The 13,298-nt window shown below is 40.2% G+C and overlaps 1 protein-coding gene and 1 non-coding gene across 9 annotated transcripts in view; one reads left to right on the forward strand and one right to left on the reverse strand.

Moving 5' to 3' along the window:
- Dlg2 (discs large MAGUK scaffold protein 2) overlaps positions 1-13,298 on the forward strand; it is a 1,883,913-nt gene that overhangs the window by 288,551 nt on the left and 1,582,064 nt on the right. The gene's annotated exons all lie outside the window — the stretch shown is intronic.
- LOC115062937 lies at positions 4,153-4,284 on the reverse strand. The gene has a single exon (XR_003842843.1). It is a non-coding gene; the product is annotated as a small nucleolar RNA SNORA17 (small nucleolar RNA).

The following is a 13,298-nucleotide window of genomic DNA, read 5'->3' on the forward strand; positions in this document are numbered from 1 at the left end:
GGCATTCTATAAACTCCTGTCTCTTCGACATTGAACTGTAGAATGTGTTTATGCTTTTCCTCTGATTTGCCTCCTGTAATTCTCATGTATGGGGGGTGCTTTGTTATTTTTTTCCTCTTAAAATTCCTTTGGCCACCTTCTTCATCCTACAAAGTACAGTGAGATAAAATGCAGACCCCATTAGCCTAGTTTGGTGGTCTTATCCTATTTAGTTTTTATTAGCTGGTCATTTGGTAAACATTTATTTAGACCCTAATATATTCTGGATATTTTCTTTTCTTTTATAGGCAGAGGTGTGAGGTAGCGAATCATTATAGCTCATGCTACCTTTAAACTCTATAGTGAAGAATGACCTTGAGTCTTGATCTTGCTGGACACGAACCACCATGCTTTGTATTAAGCACTTTTCTATATGTAAATGTACAACAGGGAGTTAAACTCCAGGCATTAGGAAATGAGGTGAGAAAAAAAAAAAAACTAGAGTATGCCAGATAATGATAAATGCAATGGAAAAAATATGGTAGAATTAGGGAATGAATTTAAGAAGTATAAGAAGACTTAGAAAAGATGACACTTCTGACAGAAGAAAGAAAGGTATCATTTTTAAACAGATGAGAAAATTGTCTTGGGAAAAGAACATTTAAAATAAGGTGCATATCTGCTAAGTATGTGAAGGAGGTAGGGTATCAGGAGTTGGAGGAAAATGATAGTTGCAGATGAAGGGGGAGGTAGTGGGGAATAACATCCTGTAGGATTCTGAATGTCTCTACATGCACTTGGAATTTCCCCTGTATGGGAAAGGGAGTCAGGGAGGGGGCAAGTGAGTGCAGAAGACAAAACCTGACATACTATATGGCCTCACTATGGCTGCAATGTGGAGATTAACTTTCTTATCTCTTGAGATAGCTAACAAAGAATTATTTAAGTCAGACAGAAAAACATTTGCAGATTTATTGGCCTGCCCTGAATGCTGGATTTATGTGTTAATGGCTTTTATATGCTCTGTTAGTGTTCCTTCGAGATATTCAGCAAGATCGTTGACATTCATTGAAAAATGTCTGTTTGTAAAGAGTCATATATCTACTGAGTTATTATATAAAATAACTATTGTGTATTTTTGGTTAATGAACTAACAGGCCAAACCAAGTATCCACTGAGCTGTGCAAAATAATATTTTCTTATTTTTCATTTTCCAAATAACTTTAGATTAAAGACAGGTAATCAATATGAATAAAAAAACTTTGTCTACAGTTTATTTATTTATATGTTATCATTTTCTATCTTCAGGGGTTCTAGTAATTTTCCCAAGTGATTGATTTTCACCAAGGAGATTCAGAAACCTGTCTTTTATCGAGTAACTTTCTTCCTTTTTATTAGTTCTTCAAGAATTTTGTACAATGTATTCTGATCATAGTCACCTTTCTTCTTTAGCTCCTCTCAGACCTACCCACTCCCCTACCTATGCAATGTTGTGTATTCTTCTTCTTTTCCTCAAATCAAGTCCAGTTGGTGCTGTCCGTATACTTGTGAATGTATGTCATGGTCAACCTACCGGAATCAACGCCTTTAATGAAATGGACTTTTGCTCTCTCAGAAGGTATCAGTCACAATAGCTCCTTAGCTATGGTGGGGACTTCACATCCACCACACTGGGATGTTTTTCTGGCTTGAGCTTGCCTTAGTCTTAGGCATGTATTGTCATAACTGCTGTGTGAGTTCATAGGTGTAACTGTCCTGCTGGGACTGAAAAACACGTCCTCCACCACTTCTGGATCTCACAGAGATCAGTTTCCTCTTCAATAATAATCTCTGAGCCTTGGAAGGAGGGGGTGTTCATGCAGTAACTTTTATTCCAGCTATTAGCTTTTATTTTTGTCCTTCTACAATAAGGCATGTCATGGAATAGTTTTAGCTTATAGACATTCCTGAACTGATTGATTTCTTCTTAGTACCCCTTTGTTCTTTGCACCAGTCTGAAGCAGAAGCTAACATATCAGCTGATATGAAGATTTAATAAAGCAAAGTCATTTAATCCTAAGCACATGATTTATCTTTAAGCTATTACAGGTAATCTCCTGTTTTATGAATCATGTCAGTCCTGACTTTTTTTTTAACTAGTTAAAAACTAAAATATCATCATCTTCTTCTTCTTCTTCTTCTTCTTCTTCTTCTTCTTCTTCTTCTTCTTCTTCTTCTTCTTCTTCTTCTTCTTCTTCTTCTTCTTCTTCTTCTTCTTNTCTTCCTCCTCTTCCTCCTCCTCCTCCTCCTCCTCCTCCTCCTTTTTCTTCTTTGTTCCTTGTGAATTTCACATCATGCACCCCAATCCTACTCATCCTCCCCTTCCTCATATCTGCCTTCCACCCTTGCGTATTCCACTCAACAGAGAAAAATAATCTCATTGTGGAAGCTATAGTCCTGTCACAGTGTATCCCACAGTATACCCTTTACCCACACTGCTTTGCTTGTGAATGTTAATTGCAATGACTTGTTAGTCTAGTATGAGGCCTCTGGTCTCTGTTACTCTATAAATACTGGAACCTCATTGGGACTCACTCAGGTATCCTGTTGTTGCTATGTGTCATGTAGTTTTGAATCTGTAGGATGGGCCCCTTTATGCACTCTAGCAATTCATTAATGGGATGGATATTGGGGTGTGCCAATTCAAAGCCTGGATCAGTGGACTGAGCTAGTCAGTTTACTGACTCTGCTACCTTCACACCCTTGAGGCCATCTCACTCACAACCCCTGCAACCAGCTCTACTCGGCTGCCCAGGTGAGATGCAGGGCCTGCTCTTCCAAGTGTGAATTACATGGCCATTTCTCCCATTGCAATGATCCCAGTGCTAGCTCTATTGCCTGCCATAGAGGTGGCAAAGGAGGGGAGAAGGGCATTTCTCCCTCATTTCTTGTCACAGCCCAGCTGCCAAGAGTAGGCCTGGCTCTCTTGCACTCCAACTCAACTGCAATCTCCATGCCCAGGGCCAGCTCTACTCTGCTGACCAGGGAATATGCAGGACCAGCTCTCCTACTCTGATGACCTTGGGTCCAGCTCTCCTGCCTACTGTAGATGATAAGTGACAATGGGAGGGGGCATCTCTTCATTATCCATGTCAAGTGATGAGGACAGCTCTCCCAGACTCATGCTCTCAGAGTTGGCTTGCTTATGCCCCATCAGAAGTTAGCTCAATGTGGCACTCAAATGAGTGGTAGGGCATGCTCTGCCAAGTGTTGTAGGTGGTGAGGGGCAGGGCCATCTCTCTTGCTCTCATGTTCCTGGGGCTTGGTTTCCCACCTGCTGTCGATAGTGTGGAGTGAGAAGGGCAGAGGGTTTCTTTCCTTTGTCCATGCCACCACACAGGAGAGGAGTAGTAGGGCTCTCCCATGCTAACATCTTCTGTGCTGTCTCATCTACAGCTTCCACAATATGTGGGGCTGCTCTCCTGAGTACTACAGCTGGCTAGGGGCAGGGTCAACTCTCCTGCTCTTATATGCCCAGTGCCAGATCTCCCACACAGCTCTCAGGCATCAACATGTCCGTGAGCAGCAGCCCAGACCACCTGGTCTTTAGTAGTAACAGACCCAGACATGCCTTCCCCTACACCCACCAGTTGTGGTACAGGCAAGGACCCCACCATGGGTTCGAGGTGGCATCTCTGACTACTCACATCAGACTGTTCCTCATTACCTTCAGGTCTCCAGTTCTGCCCCTCTTCATTGTGCCCATATCCTTCTCTTTCTCTTTCTCTTCTATTTCTCCACTGCTTATTTAGTCCTCTTGGTGGCACCTAGGGTCTCTGAATGTCTGGGAGTCATCTCAGGAGTGGTCTCAGGACATATGGTACTGGGCAGGGGTCATCTCAGGCATGGTCTATCCCTCCAGATCTGTGTGGCACCGAGCTGGTGGTCATCTCAGGCTAACTCCCTGCCCAGGCCCCAGAGCTAATCTGAGGGTTGTTTGGGGAGCTTTATTCTTTACCTGGTAGTGCCTGAGTGGCACCATTTGAGGGTTCTCTGTCTTAGGCTCATTCCTGTCCAGGGATTGAGGTCTCAGGTGGGATTCTTGTAGTCTCTGGCTTGTTCCTGTCCTGGGATCTCGTCTGGGTCTGAGTGGCACTGTACTGGTTTCATTGCAGGCCACTTTCTTTTTCATGAATTGTTAGGCTATTAAGCCATCCAGATGTCCACAGGTCAGAACACTGAGCATAACATATCCTCTCTCCTCTCTGCCATCTACTGATGCACATGTGACATAGAAACCATTGCTACAATTCCCCTAGGGGCAATAGTCCTGGCTCTTAATAGTCATTAGTCTAAGCTTTTTGCACGGAGGAAAGGAACATATCATAACACAAGAATTTTCCAGAATATCAAGAACTTACAGGTAGAAGCTGTTGGAATGTCTGAGAACACCTTTGTAATACCAGTATATATATGCCAAGGCAATGTCAAATGCTTTTTGCTGGAAGAAAAGGAGAAGCTAGAAGACAGAGAAAGGAGGGAAGTAGAGGAGACAGAGCCATGAAAGGAAGTAGCACTCCAAGATACCTTAGAGAATGGGTGTCAGTGTGGAGGAAGAAACTAAAGTAATAATCAGGGAAGGTTAAAAAGTGGAGCCTTGTGCACAAAAGACATTGCTGTTGGAAAGAAAGAAGTGTGTGTCTCTCTTCCTGAAATATAAATACTTGGTTTAATAGCTTAAGATATGACATCGTTTGGTCATGTGATGTAAATGTCACTTTTACAGGATGAGAGCCATACCCAAGCTGTGTGGATACACGGCTTGGGGGTAAATGCAGACTATTTCTTCTCTGTTTTAACTGTCCCTAGGCCTAGGCGAGGTCTGGAGGCTTCTTCCAAGCTGACTGATTCGATTCAGCTTCTCTTGGCTTCTGCCTGACTGGCTTTGCTTGGCCTCTGTGACTCCTTCTCATTCTCTGGCTTGTTCTGTCTTCATTTTTGTCTAGCTTATTCTCTTTGCAACTTTGTCTGTAAAACCTTCCCAATAAAACTGCCCCTCCACACACCCAAACTACCTGCGTTTAGCTAGCTCCTTCTGTTTCCCTGCTCTGCTCTTAAGTAGCCTCTTTTACTTGTGCTCTTCTTGTGAGAGTTGGGCGTATCCTCTCCCTGACTCATTTTGTCAAATCTTTCTCTGATTTGTCACTTTGTCTGCCCCTCATTAGACATCGCTTTTAAACATCGGTGCTTCCTTCAACACCCTTACCTTACCTTTAGTGTTTGCATTCCAGCTAGATCATATAGACCTAGAAAGTCTTTGAATGTAATTCCTTGCCAAAGCAGCTATGTTGCTGGATTAAAATTCCTCTATAATGTGATGATCCTGTTTTTGTTTTTGTTTTATTAAATCTCCTTACTAGTTTCCATATTGGTTGAATCAGTTCATATGTATGTACACACACACACACACACACACACACACACACACACACACACACACACACATATATATATATATATATGGCTTTTTGTTTGTTTGTTTGTTTGTTTTCAAGACAGGGTTTCTCTGTATAGTCCTGGCTGTTCTGGAACTCACTTTGTAGACCAGGCTGGCCTCAAACTTAGAAATCCGCCTGCCTCTACCTCCTGAGTGCTGGGATTAAAGGCATGTGCCACCACGCCCAGCTAGTTCGTATTTTTTAATATAGTTTTTAAAAATTACTTTATTAGATATTTTCTTCATTTATATATCAAATGCTATCCTGAATGTCCCCTATATCTGCCCCTGGCCCTGCTCCCCTACCCACTCACTCCCACTTCTTTGCCCTGGTGTTCCCCTGTATGGGGCATATAAAGTTTGCAAGACCAAGGGGCCTCTCTTCCCAATGATTGCCGACTATTTTTATATAGTTTTTATCAACAATGAATAAGCTCCCAACATTCTTTTTTATTATTATTATTTTCTTTACTTACATCTCAAATGTTATCCCCTTTCCTGATTTCCCCTCCGAAAATGCCTTATCACATCCCCCCCGCTCCCCCCTTTGCCCCCTCCTTGCTTATCAACCCACCCACTCCTGCTTCCCTGTCCTGGCATTACCCTACAGTATTGAGCCTTCTCAGGACCAAGGGCCTCTCCTCCCACTGATATCCAATAAGACCATCCTCTGCTACATATGTAGCTGGAGCCATGGATTTCTCCATGTGTACTCTTTGGTTGGTGTTTAGTCCCTGGGAGCTCTAGGGGTACTGGTTAGTTCATATTGTTGTTCCTCCAATGGGGCTGGAAGCTCCTTCAGCTCCTTGGGTCCTTTCTCTATCTCCTCCATTCGGGACTGTGTGCTCAGTCTGAGAGCATCCACCTCTGTATTTGTCAGGCACTGGCAGAGCTTCTCAGGAGACATCTATATTAGGCTTCTGTCAGCAAGCACTTGTTGGTATCCACAATAGTGTCTGGGTTTTGTGACTGTATATGGGATGGATCCCCATGTGGGGCAGTCTCTGGAAGGTCTTTCCTTCAGTCTCATCACCACACTTTGTCTCTGTATCTCCTTCCATGGGTATATTGTTCCCCTTCTAAGGACTGAAGTATCCATCTTTGGTCTTTCTTCTTCCCGAGCTTCATTTGGTCTGTGAATTGTATCCAGAACTCTTGATAACATTTTTAAAAATTATCTGTAATCTTTTTTTTTTTTTTCAGTCTAGTCATTACCCAGCTCCTGGTGTGCCCTCCTATAGTTCCTCATCTCATTCCCCCTCCCCCATCTTAAAAGGGATGTCCCCATACCCCTTCTGACCTCCCCACTCCCTGGGGCCTCAAGTCTCTCAAGGGTTAGGTGCATCTTCTCTCACTGAGGCCAGACCAGGCAGTCCTTTGATGTGTATGTGCTGGAGGGGCCTCATACCAGCTAGTGTGTGCTGCCTGGTTGGTGGCTCAGTGTCTGAGAGATCTTGGGGGCCAGGTTAGTTGAGACTGCTGGTCTTCCTATGGGGTAGCCTTCCTCCATAACTTGTAGATTTTTCCTAATTTAACCACAGGGGTTTCTGACTTCAGTCCATTGGTTGGGTGTGAGTATCTGCTTCTGTCTCAGTCAGCTGCTTGCTGGGTTTCTTGGAGGGCAGCCATGTTAGGCTCCTTCCTGTCTGTAAGTACACCATACCATCAATAATAGTGTCAGGCTTTGGAGCCTCCCCTTGAGATTGATCCCAAGTTGGGCTGGTCACTGGACTGCCTTTCCCTCAGTTTCTTCTCCATTTTTGTCCTTGCAGTTCTTTTAGACAGGAACAGTTCTGGGTCAGAGATTTTGGTTGTGGGATGTCAACTGCATCCCTCCACCTGATGCCCTATCTTTCTACTGGAGGTAAACTCTACAAGTTCCCTCTCCTCACTGTAAGGCATTTCATCTAAGGTCCCTCCTTTGAGTCCTGAGAGTTTCTCACATTCCAGGTCTCTGGTACATTCTAGAAGGTCCCCCCGCCCGCCCCAACCTCCCAAAGGTTGCTGTTTCCATTCATTCTGCTGGTCCTCGGGGCTTTTCTCCTGTTCCCTCCTCCAATACCTGATCATGTTTCCTCTTTCCCCTTTTTGTTGCTCTCCTACCAAGGTCTTCCTCTGCCCCCTGTGATTTTTTTTTTCTTTTCTCTCTCTCAAGTGGAATTGAAGCATCCTTACTTGGGCCCTTCAGCTTGTTAACCTTCTTGAGTTCTATGGATTGTATCCTGGGTCATCTATACTTTGTTGTTGTTGTTGCTAATATGCACTTATTAGTGAGTACATACTTTTGGGTCTAGTGAGTGCAGTCTTTTTGGGTCTGAGTTACATCACTCAGGATGATATTTTCTAGTTCTATTCATTTACCTGCAAAACTCAGAATATCCTTATTCTTAATAGCTTGATAGCATCTTGTATTCATTTTTTCCTTGGTGATCATCATCCTGACTAGAATAAGAATAGTTTGAATTTGATGGCTAAGGATGCTGAGCACTTTTTAAAATACCTAACTGTTCATGTGTATCCAATGGACTCTTATATTAGGGATATTTCAAAGCTCATCTTTATTTCTGTACTATTCACAATAGCTAATAAATACAACCAGTCTGGAGTTCTATCAACAGATGAATTAATAAAGATAATGTGGGGCTTCACTCATCTAAAAGGAAGAAGGAGATCGTGAAACCTGCATTAAGCAACATAAGCCAGTCTCAAAGACAACTGGTGTGCGTGTGTGTGTGTGTGTGTGTGTGTGTGTGTATGTGTGTGTGTGTGTGTCTATGTGTATGTGTGTGTGTGTGTATGTATGTGTGTGTGTATGTGTGTATATACATAGTGTGTGTGTGTCTCTATGTGTCAATAGCCAAACAGGAACAAAAAAAAATCTTTAATGTCAGGAGTGAGGGTAATAAAAGGAGAAAAAATGATCTCCAAGTGACATGAAAGCAGAAGAGAGATCCTGAGGGAGGAAAGAGCCCGAGAGGGACATCAGAAGGAAGTCAAGGAAGAGAGTGAATGAAAGCAAAGGATGTATGAAAATTCTATAACAAATCCCATTACTTTACATGCTTTAAATCCCAGTAAGAAAGAAATTGAAAAAAATATGTAAGATTTGGGTGAGCTTGGAGATATGCCTTAGAGAAGGAAAGGAATTTTACAGTGTATGACGTCTGATTTTGGTGAAGCAGGTACCAAGGTCATCTGCAGAGGGTGAAGGACGGGATCTTGATGAGTATGTGAGGGCTTAGAATAGCCACATAGAGTGTTGGAAAAGGAGCTGTCGAGAGACAACTCAAAGGGTTGCTGGGCAGTTCTAAAAACCTAGAAGAGGTTGGAATCCTTGCCGCCCTCTCATCCAGTGACAGCCTTCCCTTCTCCTGCTTGCATTCTCTTCATTTACAGTTTAATCAGGAAATGATTTTCCAGTAAATTTATAGTCTTATTTTAGGCAACAAGAAAAACAAAGCCTTGTTTTTCAAGCAGCTAAGGTAAATTTGCTTGCATTTTTAGGCTCAAATAAAATTAATTAGTATTCTCATGGAAGTACCACATGTTCGTTATTATAAAGGTAGAGAAGAACAAAAATGGCAGAACAATATTTATCACTGAGGAGCGGTTGCTGATGCAGTTTTGTTTATTTGGATACTTTCACTAAACATGGTTACCTGTGTGTGTTTCCTTACTTTAGAGTGGTGTTAATTGTATGTAAAATGTTTGCATGTTGATCTTTTCAACTTCTTAAGGTATATAATTGTTTCTTTTCTTGTTATAAACACAATTTAGTCATGGAAAAATTTTAAATTCAAAAAAGCACAAAGATGGGGACAGAAATCTTTTGTAATGCTATCACACTGAGATAATGACCCAGCTACTAAGAGTTCTGACAAGGGCTTTCATGTTACACTTCAGAAAACATTTCCAGCCACATTTCCACTAATATGTGATCTCAGCTCTTCCTCCACACTGAATTTGAACACCTTCTGCCATAACTAAATTTTCCCCAGAGAATTGCATATAAGTACAACCAGTACAAACCAGCTAAGGACCCCCATTGGCAGAGATAATCACTCAGTAAAATACTTGCAAATAGAATCTAAGAAGTTATCAAAAAGATCATCCACCATGATTAAAGAAGCTTAATCCCAGAGATTCAGGAATTGTTAAAAACACAAGTCTAATCTAACATATAAACAAACTGAAAGACAAAACCGTATGATCATCTCATTAGAAACAGAGGGGCCTTTGACAAAATCCAACTCCCCTTCAAAATTAAAGTCCTAGAGTGTTGAGGGATACAGGGAACACACCTCAACATAATAAAGGCAGTTTTCAGCAATTCCATAGGCAACATCAACTTAAATAGAACAAAACACAAAACAATTCCACTAAATTCAGGAACAAGAAGAAGTTTCCCACTCTATTTATATCTATTTAACAAAGTCTTAGCTAGAGGAATTAGACAATTGAAGGAAATCAAGAGAATACAAGTTGGAAAGAAGGATGTCAAATTATCTTTTGCAGACTATATGATCAAGTACATAAATGACCCTAAAATTGTGCTGGGATACTCCTTCAATTGGTCAAAAGAGCTGAATCTTTTCAAAGTAGCTACATACAAAATTAACTCTCTCTCTCTCTCTCTCTCTCTCTCTCTCTCTCTCTCTCTCTCTCTCTCTCTCTCACACACACACACACACACACACACACACACACAGATACACACAGACACATACAAACACACACACAAACACTCAACATCCTTCCTATATACAAACAACAAACAGACTAAAAAAGAAATCAAGGAGACACACTTTCCACAATAGCCTTACATAATATAAAGCATCTTGCAGTAACTCTAATTAAGCAAGTGAAAAATTTGTGTGATAGAAACTTAAGACATTGAATAAAGAAATTGAAGAAGATATCAGAAGATGGAATGATCTCCCATGCTCATGGAACAGTATGGTTAATATAGTAAAAATGGCCATGTTAAAAGCAATCCACTGATTCAATGCAATCTCCAACAAAATTCATCACAGATCTTGAAAGAACAAATTTCAGCTTTATATAGAAACACACACACACACACACACACACACACACACACACACACACACACACACAACCAGGGTAGGTAAAACTATCCTGAGTAATAAAAGAACTACTGGAGTTACAACCTTACCTCAATTCAAATTGTATTACAAAACTCCAGTAACAAAACCAGTATGGTATTGGCACAAAACCTGACATGTCAATGAAATCAAATTTAAGACCCACACATTGTGACTACCTGATTTTGGATAAGAAAGTCAGACCTACACACTGTACTAAAGAGAGCAGCTTCAGCAAATGGTGGTGTTCCAACTAGATAGATGCATGTAGATGAATCCAAATAGATCCATATTTATCTGTGGATAAGAAAGTCAGAAATACACACTGGATTAAAAAGAGTACCTTCAACAGATGGTGGTGTTCCACCTGGATAGATGAATGTAAGAAGATCTTATCACACTGCACAAAACCCAACTTTAAATGGATCAAAGACCTCAACATAAAGCCCAAAACACTGAAACTGATAGCTAAGAAAGTGGAGAATAGCCTTGAACTCATTGGCACATAAAAGAACTGTTTGAACAGAACACTGTTAACACAGACACTAAGGTCAACAAATCAATAAATGTGACTTCTGAAAATGAAAAGAATTTACACAGCAAAGAACACAATCATTTGGATAAAGTTGCAGCCTACAGGATGGGAAAAGAACAACTATACATCCAATAGAGGGCTAATATTCACAATATGTAAGGAAATAAAAATCTAGATATCAAGAAAATATCCAGTTAAAATGGGGTCAGGTCTAAGCAGAGATTAGTGTTTTGATTGGTTTCCTGGGTGTGTGAATTGGGGGTGGGAGGGGTGGTCTCTGTATCTATATCTATTTCTTGTACCTTTTGGGGGGCTCTTTTCCTTCTGTTTGTTTTGTCCTGTTCTGATTGTTAGTTTTGGGTTTTAAAAAATATTATATTTTATTATTATGCCTTAGAAGCTTGTTTGTTTTTTAATAAAACACAGGAGTATATCTGATATATCTGACATAAATATATCCATCCATCCATCCAAACATCCATCCATCCATACATACATACGTACATACATATACACATACATACATACATACATACATACATACATGTGTATGTATATGTGGACCTGGATGGGAGGGTATATTGGGAGGAACAGGGAGGAGGAGATGGAGGGAATCTAAATTATCTGAGAAAAAAATAGCTGTCTTCAATAAAAAGGCTTGAAACACTGTGGAGAGAAGTTTGAAGCCTGTTAGATGGTATCACACAATGGTTTTTTAATGTTCGTTTGAAAAGGACAGAGCATCATGAAGTACACTGTCATCATGAACATAGAAGCTATTCTTTGTCCTTTGCTCTTGCTTTATACCTCATATCTGGCTTCTGTCAATTATCACATCCTTCCAGCAGGTGTGGGGCTAGGAGTTGATGGGGAAGAAGTTTGGAGCATTGTAATAACCTCAAACACAAGGAGTATTCTCTGTGTGTATCAAACAGTATTCTAAGTGGTTTACACAAATTAATTTTATATAATTACCCCTAAAAACAAAAACTTGAATGGCATCATTATATCCACCTAGAAGAGTAGAAATTAAGGTACAAAGGATTAAATAATTTGCTAATATCACATTCTTTCAGTGACCTAGTTTCATAGTCAGGTAGTCTAATCTACACCCTTGCCTTGCACATTTCATGTAGATGTGTCAATCACATATAAATAGCTATTCTCTTTGTAACTTATCTTTTCTCATTAAAGCAATTTATATTGCTGTACAATATCTAGTTGTAAAGATAACTAAGATGTTTATCTTTAGCTGATTTTTACTTTTTTTTTTTAACAGCCCTGGGGACTGACCCATGCTTTGAACATAATTTGAACATGTAATAAAGCCAAGTGCTCTATCACTGAGATACAACCCTATCCCTTATATCAGTGGCCTTTACCCTATGGGTCATGATACCTTTGGAGATCTCATATCAGATATTTACATTATGACAATTCATAACAGCAGCAAAATTAGACTTATGAGGTAGCAATGTAGTAAATTCATTATTGGGGTCACTACAACATGAAGGATTGTATGAAAGGGTCGTAGAACTCGGAGGGTTGAGAACTGCCTTAGATTATTTTCTTGACATTGCTTAAGATTTGGTTAAGACCATTTAATTCTCATTCATACCTTAAATCCAACATTGAACCTTGGTTACACATTCCTTCCAAATTCTTTTTAGACTCAAATTCTTTGAAAAGAGATTATGCTTTTCCCTGTACTGTGGGTTCATCACAGGTTCTTTTTTTTTGGTCTTTAGGTTTTCTAACATTATAATCTCATCTTGTCAATTTTTATGATATGGCCATCTTGTTACAGGTCTGTCTTGCTCTTTCAAACTTCCAGGTTCTTTTAATAAGACTTTATTTCTGCATTGTTAAAATTGTAAATAGTTCTTTTAAACCTTTAAACATTTTTAGTTCATATATAAAGCAATGAATTTAATTGTGATGCATTTTTTACTCTCATACATGTGTATCATTATATTTTATCCCTAATTATCCCTACTTCCCTCCTCTGCCCCCTTAGCTTTTGTTCCTTTTCTTTACTTTTTTCTTTTCTTTTCTTTTCTTTTCTTTTCTTTTCTTTTCTTTTCTTTTCTTTTCTTTTCTTTTCTCTCTTCTCTTCTCTTCTCTTCTCTTCTCTTCTCTTCTCTTCTCTTCTCTTCTCTTCTCTTCTCTTCTCTTCTCTTCTCTTCTCTTCCCTTCCCTTCCC

This window comes from Mus pahari, chromosome 1, assembly GCF_900095145.1.
Source record: "Mus pahari chromosome 1, PAHARI_EIJ_v1.1, whole genome shotgun sequence".
Classification (NCBI taxonomy): Eukaryota; Metazoa; Chordata; class Mammalia; order Rodentia; family Muridae; genus Mus; species Mus pahari.